Here is a 6,615-nt window from a genome sequence, read left to right on the forward strand (position 1 = left end):
CACTCTATCGTCTCCTCTCTGAACCAACCTGTGCTCCTGATGAAGTTCATCAGTACAAATAATTTTATATTAGCAACTTCTGATACGTCGTCAAGGAATCCACGACCGATAGTTGCGATTCTTTTCCTATATAGAGCTTTACATTCGCATAGAAGATGCTTTACAGCCTCCTCTTCTTCTACTTCCTGACAGCTTCTACAATAGTCGTTGTATGGTACACCTAGCCTACTGGCATGTCTACCAATTAGGCAGTGACCTGTTAGTACTCCTATCAGAGTTCTTATATCATCCCTTTTAAATTTTAGTAGTCGGTTTGTGCGACTCACGCTCCATTCCTGCCACGTTAGTCTGCTGGTTGTGCAGGTTATTGATTGTCTCCACCGAGACTCAGCTATATTTATAGCATGTTCGCTGATTAAGTGTTTGCAAGTTGCCAGAGGCATAAAGATACCCTCTTTTTCAGGGGTTAGTTGCAGAGTGGTGCCTGTTCTGGCTAGTTCATCTGCTTCGCAGTTACCAGGAATATCACTATGTCCTGGAACCCATTGCAGGTTTATTGTGAAGTAGGATGTCAGATCCTCTAATAGGTCAAGACAATCTTTCACTAGCTTGGATGAAACCATTGGAGACTTGAGAGATTTCAAGGCCGCTTGGCTATCCGTATATATATATATGCTCCTTGTTGTGAGCACACTTTTTGTCAATACCACTAGGCTTTCTTTAATTGCTGTGATCTCCGCCTGGAAGACACTGCAGTGGTCTGGCAAACGGAAGGCGATGTTGGTGTCTAATGTTGCGCAAAAGACACCACCTCCCACTCGATGATCCAGTTTGGATCCATCCGTGTAGAAGCTAATTCCTGTATTCCTGTCCACCTCGCCCCTCTTCCACTCCTCTCTTGTGGGGAAGGCAATATTGTGGACCGAATTTAGTTTCCGTTCTATTGGATTGTGGAAATCCGTGGTTTTGGGTAGGGACGGGAATATACTAAGTATCCTTGAATGCCCCTTGTTGCATGCGACTAGCTGGGAGGATTCCCTCAGTCTAACTGCTGATTTTGCTGCCACTTGCTTACAGAACAGGTCTGTTGACAGTAAATGCAAAATGACGTTTAGAGCTTGGCTTGGCGTTGTTCTAAGAGCTCCACTAACGCATATACTGGCTGCTCTCTGTATACTTTCCATACATTTTACCGCGTATTTCTTTTCCATTATTGGCCACCATACCAATATACCGTATGTCATGATTGGTCTGACAACTGCTGTATAGAGCCAGTAAGTTACCCGAGGCGTAAGACCCCATTTGGGGCCCACCATCCTTTTACAGGTGTAGAGGGCTGTGGCTGCTTTCTTCACCCTAGCATCCAAGTTTTGTTTCCATGAAAGCTTCCTGTCTAAGATTAGTCCCAGGTAGATTGCCTTATCTCCAATTGTTAGTCTGCAACCATTTATTATTGGCGCAGTAACTTCTGGAGCTCTATGTTTTCTGGTGAACAATACAAGCTCTGTCTTACCAGCATTTAAGTTTAATCCTCACGATACTGCCCAACGATTTATATCGTTCAAGATCGTTTGCATAAGCATTGCAAGAGTATTCGGGAATTTGCCTCTGACCGATACTGCCACATCGTCAGCGTAGGCCACAACATGTACCCCCTTCTTTTCTAGATCCACCAGCAACTTATTCATTGTCAGGATCCAGAGAAGTGGGGATAACACGCCTCCTTGAGGTGTACCTCTTTGGACAGATCTGCACATCGTTGACGCTCCCATTGTTGAAATTATTGACCTGCTCGTGAGCATCTGTTCAATTAATTTCCTGAGAGGTTCAGAGATGTCCAGATCCTTAAGCGCACTCCTTATGGCCCCAGGCTGGATATTATTGAAGGCTCCTTCTATATCTAAGAAGGCAAATAGTGTGTATTCTTTAACTTCCAGAGGTTTTTCAATCTCCGCCACCACAGAGCTTAGTGCTGTTTCTGTGGATTTTCCTTTGGAATACGCATGCTGCGAACCAGCCCACTTTTCTGATTTCAGTTTATTCCTTATATGTAATTCTATTAGTCTTTCCAGAATTTTTAGAAGGAATGAGGAGAGGCTAATTGGCCTAAAGTCCTTTGGACTTGTATGCGAGCTTTTGCCTGCCTTTGGTATGTATATTACCTTGACTTTCCTCCAAAGCGAAGGGATGTAGTTTAAATGCAGCGCCCCCTTAAGAATGTCAATTAGCCAATTCATTATGTAATTCTGCGAATGCTGCAATTGAGCCGGGAATATACCGTCTAGTCCCGGCAACTTGAAGGGCTTAAAGCTGTTTATTGCCCAGCGTAAGTTGCTTTCTGACACTATGTTTCTAAGAGTGGAGTTCATTTCTGCTCCTCTGTCTTGAGTATATTCTGCAGCATGGCTTTCAAAGCTGCCTGGGAAGTGGGTATCCATTAGTAGCCCCAAGGACTCTTCACTGTATACCGTCCAACTTCGGTCTGGCTTCTGAAGATAACCGATACTATGCACCGATTGTGCCATTATTTTAGTAAGTCGAGACGCTTCCGTCGTGTTCTCGATATCATTGCAAAAAGATTTCCATGAATTTCTTTTTGCTCTCCTAACTTCCTTTTTGTATGACCTAAGGAGGTTGTAATAATAATCCCAGTCTGACTCGCCTTGGGATTGCTTAGCTAAATTGAACTGCTTTCTGTATTCTTTCTGTAGCTTTTTAAGTTCTGGAGACCACCAGGGGGGCCTTATTCTACCCCTGCTTCGTGTTATTGGACAAGCCACTTCTAGTGCTTGCCGACACGATTCCGTGAGTCGATTAACGAGGATATCTAGATCCTCCTTGCTATTGGGCTGAAACGGTAGAATCATAGGAATACGTTTTTCTAGCTCTTACATATGCACCTGCCAGTTCGTTTTCCTATGATTCCTAAAGTGAATGCCTCTATCAGCCCTTTCCTCTATTGTACATTCAATACATCGGTGATCCGAAAAGGAATGTTCTTCGAGAACCCTCCATTGGGTTACCCTGTCAATTAGTTCTTCCGACACAAGTGTGATATCCAGCACTTTTAGTCGGTTTCTTGTAATAAATGTTGGCGTGTTTCCCTTATTACACACCAGTAACTTAGTACCTAGTAGGTAATTAAAGAGACACTCACCTCTGTCATTGACATCTGTGCTGCCCCAGATTGTGTGATACGCATTTGAGTCGAATCCAAGTATCGTCATGCACTTGGATGCCTCGCTATCCCATACCACCTCTTTTACCATCAGAGGTGGCACCAGTTCCTGCTCATATGGCATATAGCACGACACTAGCCGGTAACTGCTTGTGCCCGTTTCCCAGCTTACTGCTGCTGTGTCGTTGTTGCTATCACATATTATCTATATTCTTATTTTTTTTAATTTTATTATTATTATTATTTTTTTTTTGTTCACTCCATAGTGCCGTTCCCTATGGCTCGAAGGACCAATAATTAATTGTTTCGATTGCACACTCACCTTTTGCACTTATTTGCACCAATGTCTCGATCGCTCGAATTGTTAACGAAAAAGAAAAAAATCTGGTCCTCTGTTAGTCCCTTTTGAGTGTTGGATTGTGTTGAGTTGTGGTGTGTTGGCGCGCAGTGGCATCTAGCCACGTACATACATAACTTTTCTTTCACTTCAATTATTATTTTCACTCGTGTACTCAAATCTGGTTGTTCAGAGCACATTTATTTATACTAATTTCTTATGCTAAATCACGTATGTAACATACATAGTTGTGTTATATCGAGATGGTATAATATAATTATTTGTTAATAGCAAAAACATTATTCCATAACCAAAATTGCAAATATAGCGTTTTTGATAAACCATTTTGGTGAATATGAACTATCGTTATCCTAACTCACCACAGGCGGCCTTATTGGTTTTTCTATGAATCCTCCGCTCTGAAGGTGAAAATTGGGACACTATTACCTTATACAACGATTTTGCTTCGTGTATGAAATATTTATATTAAAATCAACTTAATTTACTAAAGTTATATACATACATATGTGATATAAACTCAACCAAAGGGACTAAATATATTGGGTATATAATTGGAGGTCATTGTATAAGTGATGCGTTTGAAGCAATGTCTAGACCAAATTTAGCGCTTAATCTTATTATGGTTAAGAAATCCACTTAATTTCATTATCACACATTTTGGCAAACATCGCCGGTTTAATGCCAGATGGATCAAAATGGTTGGAGTAATTCTTGGACCAATTTTAGCATTTTGAAATTAAGTCGTGTATGTCCAATATTATATGTCCACTTAACTTTCCTAAGTCCTCTTACATATTGACCGATGTACATGTTATAAGCACGTAGTTACAGGTTGGTTGAAAAGTTTCTACGCTCGAAATGAAAAAATACTGTTTTTGGTACAAAATGTATTTTTTTATTCAATATAATCTTCCTTAAATTCAAATAACTTATTCCAATTATCATCCAATAATTGTATACCATTCCTATAATGACTTTCCGGAAGCTCTGTAAAATACCCGTCTACGGCTGTAATAGCTACTTCATTCGACGAAAAACGCTTTCCACGAAGGAATTGTTTCAGGTTTCTGAAGAGGTAGTAGTCGCTGGTTGAATACGGTGGCACTTTAACTCGTTTCATTTTGTCATTGTTAAAACACCTTTGTGAGCAGGTACATTGTCTTGATGAAAAATTATTCTTTTATGCTGCAAACCAGGTCTTTTCTCACGAATGTTTTACCAATATTAATATATTAAACCAAAAAAATATTGAAACCACTTATGGCCGTCTCTACCTTGATACCTGTATTTACAGTTTTGATTTTAATTCGGAGCTAAGTTATAGCAGTTAATAAGTTTTTGATTAATAACATTTTTCTGGGCGTGGCAATTTGCGCTTATCTGAAATACCAACCTTCTTATGGTGCTAAGTTTCATCAAGATATCTCAATTTTTCATGTTTAAGTCTATATGTATCTTTCTCGATAAGTATTAGGTGATACAAACAACCAAAAGGTGAGCAAAACTATCATACTCTGTAGCAACATGTTGCGAGAGTATAAAAATTAATTATATGTATGATTACTAGTAATTTTTAATAGCTGTAACTACTCTTTTTGTAACGATATATTAATACTTTGCCTTAGGGTTTAGTGTAAAGGTTTAAGAATGTAAAATGTTTTTTGTTTTTATTTTAATTTAAATATAAATATTTAAAATAAATGTAAAAAAAAAAATAATTTGATCAAGAGGGCTCATGTTTGGTGGGCATAGAAACATTTGAGAGGGTAAGTGTTGAAAAAAGAAATATTAAAAATTAATTTTTTTTGTTGAAGAACCCTATTGTAAATATGTATATACTTGTATGTATGCATGAATATATTAATATTTATTTATTTTTTTGTTATGACAACAACATTATAAGCTTAACTGTTATTTTCCCGAATTCTATACAGTCAATTACTCAAAAACGCATAAAATGGAAATAATCGAGTTCTTGCAACATACGAATCATCGTAACTTGAAATCCAATATTAAATCTATGGTAAATCTAGTACAGATAACCCAGAATCAATCAATTGTCAGCAGTTGAATTTCATAAAGTAATTATTGATTATATACACTTCCAATTCAGGTTAAAGTCAGGTTACGAAGGATAAACGATGATCTTAATGAAAGGAGATTGTTGTTAGTATTCACTTGTGTATATGTATTTACATATTAATATTTTATCACCGGTTTGTATTTGCATGAATGTACATTCGAATGTATTTATGCATGCAGGTTACGATATAATTTAGAGTGTGAGAATTTAAGATATTCCGAGGAATTGGCATTGTTCATGAAGAATCGTATTGAGGAAGCAGCCAGAAAGAGAGAGCAATGGTTTGGTATCCAGAGAATACAGCGGGAGCATGACAAAGATAAATTTCTTCAACTTAAGGCTTTGCAGAGAGAAATGTACAGTTAAATATGACATAAAATATTAAATTGTGCACATTAAGATTTTTGTTATGTATCTAAATGGAATTTTATATAGGGAAAACTGTGAAGCAACGAGGCATTGGCAAAGCAAAGTGATGCTATTGGATACCAAACAAGCCCAACTGCATCAAATCAAGGAAAAAGAAGCAATACGACAAAGAGAAAAGCAGATCGAATTGATATGGAGAGACGTCACTCTCCGATATAACGAAGAAAAAGTAAAACTAGCCTTTTCCTTCTGCAAGGACTTCACTAAAAATAATTTTGTGTTTCTCAACATATAAATATATAATATATTAATTACATATGTATGTGTATATAGGCTAAGCAAGATGTTGTGGAAGCGAAATTGCTCAAAACCATTGCAAGAATCAATCAGAACATTAACATACAACATGAGGAATGTCAGAGCAAGAACAACAAAGTTGCAGAACAAACAACACATGAACAGTTCGTTAAGGAGTAAGTATTTTACGAATTATTAATCTTTTTTACATACTACTACAAATATTTTGTATATATTTTATACATTTGTACCCTAAACAGGGTTATTATATTATATTAAGTTTGCCACGAAGTTTTGTAACACCCAAAGGAGAAGTCGGAGACCCTATAA

The sequence above is a fragment of the Bactrocera oleae genome, chromosome 4 (genome assembly GCF_042242935.1).
Source record: "Bactrocera oleae isolate idBacOlea1 chromosome 4, idBacOlea1, whole genome shotgun sequence".
In the NCBI taxonomy this organism is placed as follows: Eukaryota; Metazoa; Arthropoda; class Insecta; order Diptera; family Tephritidae; genus Bactrocera; species Bactrocera oleae.